Below are 14,806 nucleotides of genomic sequence, written 5' to 3'. Positions count from 1 at the left end.
TAGCATCCTCCAAATTCTGGCTTCGAAGGATCCTTCCTTGACATTGAGAAACACCTCGGGGCTCGTTTCCCGCGATTCACGTCCTCCAGAGACCGGGGCTTCAGCACGTCGCGTCCCCCACAGACCGGGGCTTCAGCACGTCGCGTCCCCCACAGACCGGGGCTTCCGCACGTCGCGTCCCCACAGACCGGGGCTTCAGCACGTCGCGTCCCCCAGAGACCGGGGCTTCCGCACGTCGGCGTCCCCACAGACCGGGGCTTCAGCACGTCGCGCCCCCAGAGACCGGGGCTTCAGCACGCCGGCGTCCTCCAGAACCGGGGCTTCAACGCCGCGCGTCCCCACAGACCGGGGCTTCAGCACGTCGCGTCCTCCAGAGACCGGGGCTTGCATCGCGTGTCTCCAGAGACCGGGGCTTCAGCACGTCGCGTCCTCCAGAGACCGTCCGTATCGCCGCGCGCTCCTCCAGAGACCGGGGCTTCAGCACGTCGCGTCCCCCAGAGACCGGGGCTTCCGCACGTCGCCCCCACAGACCGGGGCTTCAGCACGTCGCGTCCCCCACAGACCGGGGCTTCAGCACGTCGCGTCCTCCAGAGACCGGGGCTTCAGCACGTCGCGTCCTCCAGAGACCGGGGCTTCAGCACGTCGCGTCCTCCAGAGACCGGGGCTTCAGCACGTCGCGTCCTCCAGAGACCGGGGCTTCAGCACGTCGCGTCCTCCAGAGACCGGGGCTTCCGCACGTCGCGTCCCCCAGAGACCGGGGCTTCAGCACGTCGCGTCCTCCAGAGACCGGGGCTTCAGCACGTCGCGTCCTCCAGAGACCGGGGCTTCAGCACGTCGCGGTCCTCCAGAGACCGGGGCTTCGACTCGCGTCCCCACAGACCGGGGCTTCAGCACGTCGTGCCCCACAGACCGGGGCTTCCGCACGCTCGCGCGTCCCCACAGACCGGGCTTCAGCAACGCGGCGTCCCCAGAGACCGGGGCTTCAGCACGCCGCGTCCTCCAGAGACCGGGGCTTCAGCACGCCGCGGCCCCCACAGACCAGGGGCTTCAGCACGTCGCGTCCTCCAGAGACCGGGGCTTCAGCACGTCGCGGCCCTCCAGAGACCGGGGCTTCAGCACGCCGCGCGTCCCTCCAGAGACGGGGCTTCGCGCGTCGCGTCCTTCCAGAGACCGGGGCTTCAGCACGCCGCGTCCTCCAGAGACCGGGGCTTCCGCGCGTCGCGGCCCCCACAGACCGGGGTTCAGCACGTCGGCGTCCCCCACAGACCGGGCTTCCGACGCCGCGTCCTCCAGAGACCGGGGCTTCAGCACGCCGCGTCCCCCACAGACCGGGGCTTCAGCACGTGTGCCCCTCCACAGACCGGGGCTTCAGCACGCCGTCGCCCCACAGACCGGGGCTTCCGCACGTCGCGTCCCCCACAGACCGGGGCTTCGCGACGCGGCGGCCCCCCCCACAGACCGGGGCTTCAGCATCGCCGGCCCCTCCAGAGACCGGGCTTTCAGCACGTCGCGTCCCTCCAGAGACCGGGGCTTCAGCACGCTCGGCGTCCCCAGAGACCGGGGCTTCAGCACGCCGCGTCCCCAGAGACCGGGGTTTCAGCACGTCGCGTCCTCCAGAGACCGGGGCTTGCACGCCGGTCCTCCAGAGACCGGGCTTCAGCACGCCGCCTCTCCAGAGACCGGGGCTTCACGCCGCGCCGCGTCCCCAGAGACCGGGGTTCATGCACGCCGCGTCCTCCAGAGACCGGGGCTTCAGCACGTCGCGTCCCCAGAGACCGGGCTTCAGCACGCCGCGCGTCCTCCAGAGACCGGGGCTTCAGCACGTCGCGTTCCCCACAGACCGGGGCTTCAGCACGTCGCGCCCTCCAGAGACCGGGCTTCAGCACGCCGCGTCCCCCTACAGACCGGGCTTTCAGCACGCCGCGTCCCACAGAGACCGGGGGTTCGCACGCGTGCCTCCACAGACCGGGCTTCCCCGCGACGCGGCCCCCAGAGACCGGGGCTTCAGCACGCCGCGTCCCACAGACCGGGGTTTCAGCACGCCGCCCCCTCCAGAGACCGGGGCTTTCAGCACGTCCCTTCCAGAGACGGGGCTTCAGCACGTCGCGTCCCCAGAGACCGGGGCTTCAGCACGTCGCTCCTCCAAGAGACCGGGGCTTCAGCACGCCGCGGCCCCCACAGACCGGGGCTTGCACGCGTCGCGTCCTCCAGAGACCGGGGCTTCAGCACGTCGCGTCCTCCCCACAGACCGGGCTTCAGCACGTTGCGTCCCACAGAGACCGGGGCTTGGCACGCCGCGTCCTCCAGAGACCGGGCTTCAGCACGTCGCGTCCCACAGACCGGGCTTCAGCACGCGTCCTCCAGAGACCGGGGCTTGGCACGTCGCGTCCCACAGACCGGGGCTTCCGTACGTCGCGCCCCACAGAGACCGGGGCTTCGCACGCCGTCGTCCTTCCAGAGACCGGGCTTCGCATACGTCGCGTGCCCTCCAGAGACCGGGGCTTCAGCACGTCGCGTCCTCCAGAGACCGGGCTTCAGCACGCGGCCTCTCCAGAGACCGGGGCTTCAGCACGCCGCGTCCCAGAGACCGGGCTTCACCACGCTTCGCCTCCCCAGAGACCGGGGCTTCAGCACGTCGCTCCCCACAGACCGGCTTCCGCGACGTCGCGTCCTCCAGAGACCGGGGCTTCAGCACGTCGGCGTCCCCCACAGACCGGGGCTTCCGCGACGCCGTCCTCCAGAGACCGGGCCAGCACGCCGCGTCCCCACAGACCGGGTTAGCACGCGTGCTCCTCCACAGACCGGTTCGCACGTCGCGTCCCCCACAGACCGGGCTTCGCGACGCGGCGGCCCCCTACAGACCGGGGCTTCGCACGCGCGTCTCTTCTCCAGAACCGGGGCTTCAGCACGTCGCCCTCCAGAGACCGGGGCTTCAGCACGCCGCGTCCCCAGAGACGGCTTTTCCCGACCGGGTTAGAGCCCCTCCACCGGGCTTGCACGTGCGTCCTCCAGAGACCGGGTTTGCACGTCGCGTCCTCCAGAGACCGGGCTTCGGCACGTCGCGTCCCCGAGAGACCGGGGCTTCAGCACGTCGGGTCCTCCAGAGACCGGGGCTCAGCACGCGTGCGCCCCCAGAGACCGGGCTTCAGCACGTCGCGTTCCTCCAGAGACCGGGCTTCAGCACGCCGCGCCCCCACAGACCGGGGCTTCAACGCCGCCCTCTCCAGAGACCGGGCTTTCAGCACGCCGCCCCCACAGACCGGGCTCAGCACGCCGGGCCCCACAGAGACCGGCTTCAGCACGCGCCTCCACAGACTGCCGCGACGCCGTCCCCAGAGACCGGGGCTTCAGCACGTCGCGTCTCCACAGACCGGGGCTTCAGCACGCTCGCGTCCTCCAGAGACCGGGGCTTCAGCACGTCGCGTCCCTCCAGAGACCGGGGCTTCAGCACGCGGCGGCCCCGAAGAGACCGGGGCTTCAGCACGCCGGGCCTCTCCAGAGACCGGGCTTCAGCACGTCGCGGCCCCTCACAGACCGGGCTTCCAGCACGCCGCGTCCTCCAGAGACCGGGGCTTGGCACGCTGCGCCTCCACAGACCGGGGCTTCAGCACGTCGTCCTCCAAAGACCGGGGCTTCAGCACGCCGCGCCTCCAGAGACCGGCACGCGGCCCCACAGAGGGGCTTCAGCAGTCGGTCCTCCAGAGACCGGGGCCAGCACGTCGCGGCCCCACAGACCGGGCTTCAGCACGCCGCGTCCTTCCAGAGACCGGGCTTCAGCACGCCGGCCCCACAGACCGGGCTTCGCGCCGCGGCCCCTCCAGAGACCGGGCTTCCGTGACGCCGCGCCCTCCAGAGACCGGGCTTCAGCACGCCGGCCCCTCCAGAGCACGGGGCTTCGCACGCCGCCGTCCTCCAGAGACCGGGCTTCAGCACGCCGCGTCCCCAGAGACCGGGCTTCAGCACGCTGCGTCCTCCAGAGACCGGGCTTCCGGACGTCGCCCCGCCCACAGACCGGGGCTTCCGCGACGCGTCGCCCCCAGAACCGGGGCTCGCTTTCCGCCAGTCGCTGTTTGCTTCCCGTTCTTTTTTCCTTAACCCAACCGTCCGTTGCTGTCTCGCAGATCCCCCAGAGACACCGTGGCTCATTCCCCACAAGTCATGTTTGCTTTCCCCGTTCTTATTTTTATTTTCCTAATACTGGTTCTTATTTTCCTAAACCCAACCCCTTTCCATTTTTTTAATCTATATATTTTTATAATTAAAATATCATTATATATATATATATATATATATATATATATATATATATATATATATATATATATATATATATATATAATATAATTGCCATAGGTGCTGCATTGGATGTGCTGCCTGATTTCCGCCTCCAGATGGCCAGACGGAGTCAAACGTTAGCTCCGCACCACATTTAGCCCAACCCCGGATTCATGCATTCGCAGTCAGGTGCAATTGGACAGGTGGAGCTGGGACTCATTCTCCAGGTAACAGCTCACCTGTGTCGGAGATTTCTCTCCAGGTGAGAGAGAGACCCTCTCCTTCATCAACTCTTCTTCATCAACTCTTACATCAACAACATGTTAGTCTTTGATCTCTTCAGGGTTAGTTTGTGGCTCTGTAAAGTTAAATATAATGTTTCTACTTCACTTCTTATTTACTGAGAACGTAGTAGGACTCCTTGTGTTGAAGATAAATCTCCATGTTGGTGATTTAGTGGAATCACACAACTCTAATGTTTCTGCTAGCAGGTTCAAAGGTGTGTGTGTGTGTGTGTGTGTGTGTGTGTGTGTGTGTGTGTGTGTGTGTGTGTGTGTGTGTGTGTGTGTGTGTGTGTGTGTGTGTGTGTGTGGTGTGTCTGTCTGTGTGTGACACAACTCTAATGTTTCTGCTCAAAGGTTCAAGGTTCGCTGTGTTCATTATACAACACAATTGTCCAATGAAATGTAATCGTTATTTACAGCTGCTCTGATCAAGATAAGTTACCAACCGGGCTGCCTCTGTGGACTTTGGGCTAAAATATCGGGAAAAAGTCAAAGTTCTCAAAGACTATTCCAAAAGGCAACGCAAACTCTGAAAAAAGCAGCAAAAGATCTGAAAACGTGACAAAACCTTAAAAAGGCACAAAAACTTCTAAAAAGCCTCCATAAATCCTTCCTATGTGTACATAGTTTTCTCTCCACGTTAGTTATCTGGACATTAGGGCTCAACCATGTGGGGAAAACATCTAATTGTGATTTTTCTACCAAGTTAGTCTCTGGTCTCTTCAGGGTCTGTTTCTGGCTCTGTGATGTTAAATCTAATGTTTCTACTTCCGGGTCGGTCTATTCACTGACAGGACTGATGTAGAGACAACATGACTCAGCTCTTTATTTTCTAACTAAATCAACTACTACTTATTTTCTGATCGCTATGAAAATTTTTAACACAGTTAGCACATCATCTGTCTGTGTAGGCTAAACAATTAACACATTTATTGTTGCTTTGACACAAAATGCATACAGTTAATACAAATTTAAAATGCTTGAACTTCTTTTACACACAAGCTCCACCAAGACCAAAACAATGGATCTTTACTGCCAAAGTTACAAATGCTTTCACACTATATGTCAGAACAGATAACAACATCTAAACCTAACTTATAGGCTAAAGTCAAAGTGAACAGCTGATCATATTGTAAATTGAAACACAAATCTATCCCCTGCATTTTATACATGTATTTATTGAGAAACAGCTGATTGAAGTTATGCATATAGATCATTCACAGCTGATTCCCTTCTAGGAAACACACTCAGGTGTTGAGGTTCTTTCAATCACATGATCATATGGTAGTAGAGTAAAAGATGACCTATGTGAACAATATACTGTAGATGAACACAGAAAATAAGAAAAATGCCTTGACGAGGGAGAGGAAGAGGAGTAGCAAGACAATTCTGTCTCTGTCTCCTTTTTTTTTTAAACTTTAATTTTTATTAAACGCAACTCTGAAGATGGGTCACTCATTTTTTGTATTGAATCTCTGCAGCAAAAGAAACAAAATGGTGGCCGTGTTGGGTTAGTGGGTAGAGCAGGCGACAATATACTTGGAGGTTTGTGCCTCGGCACAGAGGTCCAGTGTTCAAATCTGACTTGTGATGATTTACTGCATGTCTCCACCCCCCTCTTTCTCTTCTGAGCTAAACCCAACAAAAAAAAAAATTTTAACTTCTTAAAAAAAACCCCCACCACCTTTTTTTTCAATACAATCACTTTTGTCTGATGCATATAAAATAATGCAGTTTCTGTAATTCCATGTGATGTTAGTGTTTTATAGGTACATTGTGCTGTGATTGACTAAATGTTCCTGTTGGAAGAGAACATGTGTTAGTGTTTTGGATGAATTATTTGATTTTGAGACATGATTGCATTGTTTTGGTAGACAGTGTATTGTGTTAGTGAATTATTGTATTTTGGAAATTAGTGTTAGAGTTCAGTTTTTAATGTGTGATTTTGAGCATGAAATTAACTGTTTTACCAATCGTGTGTTGTAGATGTGTTGGTGCCTTAAGAGTTTAGGGAAAGTTGTTAAAAGTATTGAAAAAATTGTCATAGCGATCGTAAAAAAAGCTGTAATATGGAACTGAGTCACTATGAGCTGGTCCTCCTCCAACAGGAACTAGAGTCCAATCCTAATCAGGACCCTCTACAGTTAGAGGAGGTGGAGACCACTCTCAGCTATCATTTGGTGCCACAGTGGAGAGAACAAACTTCTGACGTCTAAATTCCTGATTCAGATATATTAGTATGCATGAATTTAAGTTACAAAATGTTGAAGGTTTCCCCAGAATGAAGCCTGTGTGTGTGTGTGTGTGTGTGTGTGTGTGTGTGTGTGTGTGTGTGTGTGTGTGTGTGTGTGTGTGTGTGTGTGTGTGTGTGAGACACAACACAACTCTAATGTTTCTGCTCAAAGGTTCAAGGTTCGTCTTTATTGTCATTATACAACACAGTTGTCCAATGAAATGTGATCATCATTTACAGCTGCTCTGATCAAGATAAGATACCAGCCGGCTGTTGTAGGTTTCCACAGAATGAAGCCGTAGCTCGACGCTCTTCTCAATCTCCTCTAAAAATCCAGGGAACAGCTCACCTGTGAAAGAGATTTCTCTCCAAGCTGAGAGTGACCCCCTTCTTTATCAACTTTTCTTCATCAACTCTTTGGACTGTTTGAAGAAACTGTAAGTTGCTGTTTGATACTTTAACAACACGTTAGTCTTTGGTCTCTTCAGGGTTAGTTTCTGGCTCTGTAAAGTTAAATATAATGTTTCTACTTCACTTCTTATTTCCTGAGAAAGTTTGGACGACTCTTGTGTTGAAGATAAATCTCCATGTTGTAACATGAACTACTACAGAGGAGGTTTTAAATACTTTGCCAGGTGTTTATACGTCTGTCTGTCACAACCGTGAGGCTGCAGTCAGGAAACTTTACAGCTGTGTAGCTGAGATCTAAATGAAGGCTGAGTTTGAAGATGGGGGGTCTGAGCAAGGGGGGAGGAAGTAGGAGGGGAGGAAGTAAGGAAGGGCCAACTTTAAGCCCCTGGCCTGATTTGGCCGGTGTGAATCCATCATAAGATGGCCGCTAGTTATTTCCTTTCTCCTGCTGTCAGAAAACAAACCGTCGTCTCCACCAGCGTAAAGTCAGACACAACAGGACTCTACTGTTTCCTCTGGGACCTTTCAGAATAAAATGTAGTGACCTAAATGCCTCTGTTACTGTTGTAGTGATGTGTGGAGGAGGATGCACAGGACAGAAAGGTGAGATTGATTGTCATAATGGAGTCTTGTCTCCATTAGAGGACAGAAAGAGGACATTAGTCCTGGAGTCTTGTCTCCATTAGAGGACAGAAAGATGACATTAGTCCTGGAGTCTTGTCTCCATTAGAGGACAGAAAGATGACATTAGTCCTGGAGTCTTGTCTCCATTAGAGGACAGAAAGATGACATTAGTCCTGGAGTCTTGTCTCCATTAGAGACAGACAGAAATGACATTAGTCCTGGAGTCTTGTCTCCATTAGAGGACAGAAAGAGGACATTAGTCCTGGAGTCTTGTCTCCATTAGAGGACAGAAAGATGACATTAGTCCTGGAGTCTTGTCTCCATTAGAGGACAGAAAGATGACATTAGTCCTGGAGTCTTGTCTCCATTAGAGGACAAAAAAGAAATGACATTAGTCCTGGAGTCTTTCCAATGTTCCTGTTCTCCCAGAAAGATAATGAATGACAGAGCAGGATGAGCAGAGAGCAGAAATCATTCAGTGAAGAGATTCAGACTTTATTTCCTGCTTGATAGCTTCTAGTTTCTCCAGCAGCTTCTGTTTCTGGAGATTAAAAAGTGGTCTTCCTCTCTTTCTAACAGGACCCATCAGAGACCAGACCCTGCTGAACCTGAACCTGAACCCAGCTGTGTGTCCATGAAGAGTATCTGGTCCATGGAGCCACCACTACTTTAAGAAAAGACCTGTAAGGGAGAGGAGAATAGAAATGGAGGAGAGGCTACGTGAAATGGAGGAGAGAGGATTGATGGAGAGACTTGAATGGCAGAAGGAGAGAATAACAATGGAAAGGGAAATTGAAATGTTAAGAAGAAGATTGAGGTGAGTTGTGAAACTGGAACGAGTCTCATTGGATGGAGCTACGTCCCGCCTGGGTTGTTTTGTGTCAGTCTCATGCACACTCCTTCAAATAAAGAGTTTTTTTTTAATTTTGTGGAAAGAAATTATTGTAGCTGATGACTGAAATGAGAATATTTTTGCAAAATAATTTCCTGTCTCTCAAAATATCTTTGTTTAGACACAGTGTTGCCACAGTTACTTTGAAAAAGTAACTTAGTTACTTTACAGATTACTTGATTATAAAAGTAACGAAGTTAGATTACAAGTTACTTTATTAGTTACATTCAGCAACTGCCGACAACCCCCCACAGCTTCAACATAAAAATGACAACCGGTTTACTGTGAGGCAGCTCGGCGTTGCCAGTAGTAGTAGGATCTAGTTTATTATGGCACGAAGGCGAGGTCAGCCGTGTTTAAGGGCAGCATTTCCTCTACAACATAGGCCTACTGCCCGACCAACTTCCTCAACTCTCCACTTACTGGTTTAGCACCGATGTCCAGCTTTTGTTGTTTGGGTGGTGGGGGACCTCCTGCTCTCTCGCTTCCCACCACCTGCTGGGACTTGCTCTGTAAGTTTGACTGCAGTCGCGCGACTCCAAATGTTTCTTCAAATCTGACGTAGTGTTTGGTAGCTAGATAGCACTTTGTCGCCACCAGCACAGAGTGTACAACCAACCTTAATATTGCCGTCTTTAGCTGACACAATCTCTAAATAGTGACTGGATTTTCCAGCTAGAAAGCGTGCATCTCTCTCCTCCCTCCATTGTTGTTTACGTTTGTGTCGCTGCATGGTACACGTGAACTTTCCTCATGCTGAAAACGTGACTTGTCGCATACGTGACTTCACTCCCCGAGACGCAAAAAGAAAAGCAAAAATATATATTTTTACTAAGGAAAATGACAAAAATAGTAACGCACAGTGACTTGGATAAGTAACTTTAATCTGATTACTGGTTTGGAAATAGTAACGCGTTAGATTACTCGTTACTGAAAAAAGTGCTCAGATTAGAGTTTTGGACAGAAAGTAAAGCATTATTGGCATTTAATTGTTAATATTTAGGCGTACAGACATATTCACATTTTACCTGAACATGTGACCCTCAATAAATGTGTTTTTCTATCAGGACCCAGAAGAGACCAGAGTCCCCTGATCCTGGACCTGAACCCAGCTGTGTATCCTTTAAGAGCGACCGGTCACATCAACGCTATATTGAGTTTAAAGGAGAACAACCCTCTGCTGAAATGAGGTAAAGCTGTTAATATAATAATATTACTGATTCATATTTTAACTTTTATGTATCCAGAGAAGTTTTGGGAATTCATTTTCAGCATCTTTCTTCTTCACATATATTTATATTCTCCATCTGAAAGTTGTCCAGTTAAACCAGTCTTCAACTCTTGATTTTAGGTAAATATTGGATCTGGTTTGGTCCAATATATTCTTTGGTGTTTTAACATTTTAACCCAGTTTTTTGTATAGTTTATTGAACTTCTTTGTGTTTTAGTTGCTGCTTGTATCTCCAGCTGTTTTTGTGTCTGAATAATAAAAATGAATTTGCATCCCTGTTGGCTCTACTCTCTGTGTAACAGGATCCATCAAAGACCAGACTCTGCTGGACCTGAACCCAGCGCTGTGTCCCCTTCAAGAGTGACCGGTCATATGATCACTTTATTGACTTTAAAGATCAACAACCCTCTGCTGAAAAGAGGTAAGCTGTTAATAATATTATAATATTGCTGGTTTGTGTTTCAACTTTTATGTATCCAGATAAGATTTTAAATGTATTTTCAGCATCTTTCTTCTTCACAAAAATTCATATTATAACATCTGAAAGTTGTCCAGTTAAACCAGTCTTCAACTCTTACGACTTTAGGTAAATATTAGATCTGGTTTGTCCGATCATATTCTCTAGTGTTTTAGCTTTTTAACCCAGTTTTTATTGTAGTTTATTGAACTTCTTTGTGTTAATCTTGTTTTAGTTGCTACTTTGTATCTCCAGCTGTTTTGTGTCTGAATAATAAAAGTGAATTTCCATCCCTGTTGGTCTTACTCTCTGTGTAACAGGATCCATCAAAGAACCAGGACTCTGCTGAACCTGAACCCAGCTGTGGTATTACCACAGAGTGACCGGTCATATGATCGCTTTTTATAGATCAACAACCTCTCTGCTGATAAGAGGTAAGCTGTTAATAATATTATAACATTGCAGAGAATGAATTTAAGCTACTGCATTTGTACAAATAAAGGACTTTCCCATTGATAATTTATCTATTTAATGTCTACAAAACTTAAACTTATTCCACCAACTCTGCTCTGGTTTCATACAACACGTCTGCTTCCTCTTTCTCTATCTCTCTTCTGATCACTTTACACACACACACACACACACACACACACACACACACACACACACACACTGAGCTCTCTTAAAGGAGCCGCAGCACCATTTTACAACAAATGCCTTATCACGCTGATGTGACCGAGCCGGACCCGAACCCGACCATCATTTCTAAAAACCTGGCCCGGCCCGTCGGGTACCGTGGGACTCGGGTCGGGTATCCATGCCTTTATCTCACATCTGAAAGCTGTCCAGTGAGACCAGTCTTCAACTGTAGATCTCATTTTTTTAATATTGGTACTAGTTTGGTCCAGTATCATCTGGTGTTTCAGCCCCATTAAAAAGCATTTTAAATCTCCCATAGCCATAGGGTAAATGTTCTGGGAATACCAGGGGGATGGTTGGGATGTATGGGCCTCAGAGTGCCCCTTCCAGGGTAACTTAATTTGCACATCCCCCCTGGAGAACCAGCAACCCTTGGTAAGTGTTTGTGTCACCTGGGTCAGGACACTATTTGCCATGAGAAGACTTCTGCCATTTGAGTCTGGAGACTTGAGTTTTTATTCTGCGTTTAGACGAGCGTTTTGGCGGGAAAACTGCGTCTCTATGGTGACACAAAGGTTTGGGAAATGTGATCCACCAAGTCTGGGTAGATCCTTCCGTCTACTTCTCACCCTCTCCTCCTCCTCTCTCCCTCTCCTCCTCCTCTCTCCATCTCCTCCTCCTTTCAATGAGAAATCCTTTCTCCCCCCTCCTCCTCCTCCTACATCCCTCTCCTCCTCCTCCTCTCTCTTTTCTCCTCCTCTATCCCTCTCCTCCTCCTTTCTCTTTTCTCCTCCTCTCTCCCTCTCCTCCTCCTCTCTAATCAACACTTTAAGTCACATTAAATTACCTTGTGTTTGTCTCTGTGTGGACAGACATGATGTGAGCTAATTCTTCCTGATTCCTCCACAGAGTGGACCAGGAGATCTCAGAGGTTCCCAGTGGTCAGTCTGCCCAGCAGCATCAAACACACCTGGACTCCATATTTATGGTCTGTACATGTACAACAACTACTTTTACATCTATTCTGTTCACAATCATCTCCATGCTGCACTTTTCAGACCAGTGGATTGTCAGTCTGTCCAACAAGTATATGATGTTTGCGTCCATTATTCCAGTGTGTTTGTGTCATTCATATAATCTTCTGTTCCAGCTGCTGGAGGAGAACATTGGCACTTTTGTGAAGAACGAGCTGAAGAAGATCCAGAAGGTTCTGAATCCAGATTACCCAGAATGCTCAGAGAGTCAGAGGGAGGATGAGGATGAAGAGCAGAGGAGCAGCAGAGAGGCATTTCTGAAGATCACACTGCACTTCCTGAGGAGAATGAAGCAGGACGAGCTGGCTGACCGTCTGCAGAGCAGTAAGAGGATTTCTCTAAAGATTTAACTTGCTGGACTAATGGGACGTTTAGTAATGTGTCCAGAGATGGACCAAAATATGTTCCTGTTTTCTTTACAAAATTACTTAATGAGCTTTTTTATTATGTATTCATTCAGGAAGTTCTGCTGGAGTTTGTAAACGTAAACTCAAGACTAACCTAAACAAGAAGTTCCAGTGTGTGTTTGAGGGGATTGCTAAAGCAGGAAACCCAACCCTTCTGAATCAGATGTTCACAGAGATCTACATCATGGAGGGAGGGACTGCAGAGGTCAATGATGAACATGAGGTCAGACAGATTGAAACAGCATCCAGAAAACCAGACAGACCAGAAACAACAATCAGACGAGAAGACATCTTTAAAGCCCCACCTGGAAGAGATGAACCAATCAGAACAGTGATGACTAAGGGAGTGGCTGGCATCGGGAAAACAGTCTTAACACAGAAGTTCACTCTGGACTGGGCTGAAGACAAAGCCAACCAGGACATCCAGTTCATATTTCCATTCACTTTCAGAGAGCTGAATGTGCTGAAAGAGAAAAAGTACAGCTTGGTGGAACTTGTTGATCACTTCTTCAGTGAAACCAAAGAAGCAGGAATCTGCAGGTTTGAAGAGTTCCAGGTTGTGTTCATCTTTGACGGTCTGGATGAGTGTCGACTTCCTCTGGACTTCCACAACACTGAGATCCTGACTGATGTGACAGAGTCCACCTCAGTGGGTGTGCTGCTGACAAACCTCATCAGGGGGAAACTGCTTCCCTCTGCTCCTCTGGATAACCACACGACCTGCAGCAGCCAATCAGATCCCTCCTGAGTGTGTTGACATGGTGACAGAGGTCAGAGGATTCACTGACCAACAGAAGGAGGAGTACTTCAGTAAGAGATACAGAGACAAGGAGCAGGCCAGCAGAATCATCTCCCACATCAAGACATCACGAAGCCTCCACATCATGTGCCACATCCCAGTCTTCTGCTGGATCACTGCTACAGTTCTGGAGGACGTGTTGAAGACCAGAGAGGGAAGAGAGCTGCCCAAGACCCTGACTGAGATGTACATCCACTTCCTGGTGGTTCAGTCCAAAGTGAAGAACGTCAAATACGGTGGAGGAGCTGAGACAGATCCACACTGGAGTCCAGAGACAAAGAAGATGATTGAGTCTCTGGGAAAACTGGCTTTTGAGCAGCTACAGAAAGGCAACCTGATCTTCTATGAATCAGACCTGATGGAGTGTGGCATCGACATCAGATCAGCCTCAGTGTACTCAGGAGTGTTCACACAGATCTTTAAAGAGGAGAGAGGACTGTACCAGGACAAGGTGTTCTGCTTCGTCCATCTGAGTGTTCAGGAGTTTCTGGCTGCTCTTCATGTCCATCTGACATTCATCAAATCTGGAGTCAACCTGCTGTCAGACGAACAAACAACATCCCGGCTGCCTAATTCCGTCAGAGTCAAACCAAAAGTTAAACGTCTCCATCAGAGTGCTGTGGACAAAGCCTTACAGAGTCTAAATGGACACCTGGACTTGTTCCTCCGCTTCCTCCTGGGTCTTTCACTGCAGACCAATCAGAATCTCCTACGAGGTCTGATGACACAGACAGGAAGTAGCCCAGACACCAATCAGAAAACAGTCAAGTACATCAAGTCGAAGATCAGTGAGGATCTGTCTGCAGAGAGAAGCATCAATCTGTTCCACTGTCTGAATGAACTGAATGATCGTTCTCTAGTGGAGGAGATCCAACAGTCCCTGAGATCAGGAAGTCTCTCTACAGATAAACTGTCTCCTGCTCAGTGGTCAGCTCTGGTCTTCATCTTGCTGTCATCAGAAAAAGATCTGGACGTGTTTGACCTGAAGAAATACTCTGCATCAGAGAAGGCTCTTCTGAGGCTGCTGCCAGTGGTCAAAGCCTCCAACAAAGCTCTGTAAATGTGATTTATTCATCATTAAATACTCTGCTATCTTTCAAAAGGAGTTACATATAATAACTTATTTTCTTCCTGTTGTCTCTCCAGACTGAGTGGCTGTAACCTGTCAAAGAGAAGCTGTGAAGCTCTGTCCTCAGTTCTCAGCTCCCAGTCCTCTAGTCTGAGAGAGCTGGACCTGAGTAACAACAAACTCCAGGATTCAGGAGGGAAGCTGATCACTGTTGGACTGAAGAGTCCACACTGCACACTGGAGACTCTCAGGTCAGATTAAGAACAATAATCTTTGGAAAAAACAGTATTGAAAAATACTTTGGAAATATTAAAAAAATGTGAATGTTTGCAAACTATTTTATTCTGATTTAGAATCACTTCATAAAGAATGAAATATGAACTGTGGCTGAGATCAAGAAATCATTCATTTTTTAATATTATGTGACTTTGATTAATGGACGTTTGTTTAT

The 14,806-nt window shown here is 49.7% G+C and overlaps 1 protein-coding gene and 1 long non-coding RNA gene across 2 annotated transcripts in view; one reads left to right on the top strand and one right to left on the bottom strand.

Moving 5' to 3' along the window:
* Nucleotides 1-14,806, bottom strand: part of LOC120571647 (protein NLRC3-like) — a 615,005-nt gene that overhangs the window by 212,009 nt on the left and 388,190 nt on the right. The window lies entirely within an intron of this gene.
* LOC120571703 lies at nt 6,448-10,292 on the top strand. Its single transcript, XR_005641268.1, has 3 exons — nt 6,448-7,229; nt 8,407-8,644; nt 10,253-10,292. It is a non-coding gene; the product is annotated as an uncharacterized LOC120571703 (long non-coding RNA).

The sequence above is a fragment of the Perca fluviatilis genome, chromosome 2, assembly GCF_010015445.1.
Source record: "Perca fluviatilis chromosome 2, GENO_Pfluv_1.0, whole genome shotgun sequence".
NCBI lineage: Eukaryota > Metazoa > Chordata > Actinopteri > Perciformes > Percidae > Perca > Perca fluviatilis.
Note: the sequence above shows the minus strand (reverse complement) of the source record. Positions and strands in the feature narration are given on the sequence as shown.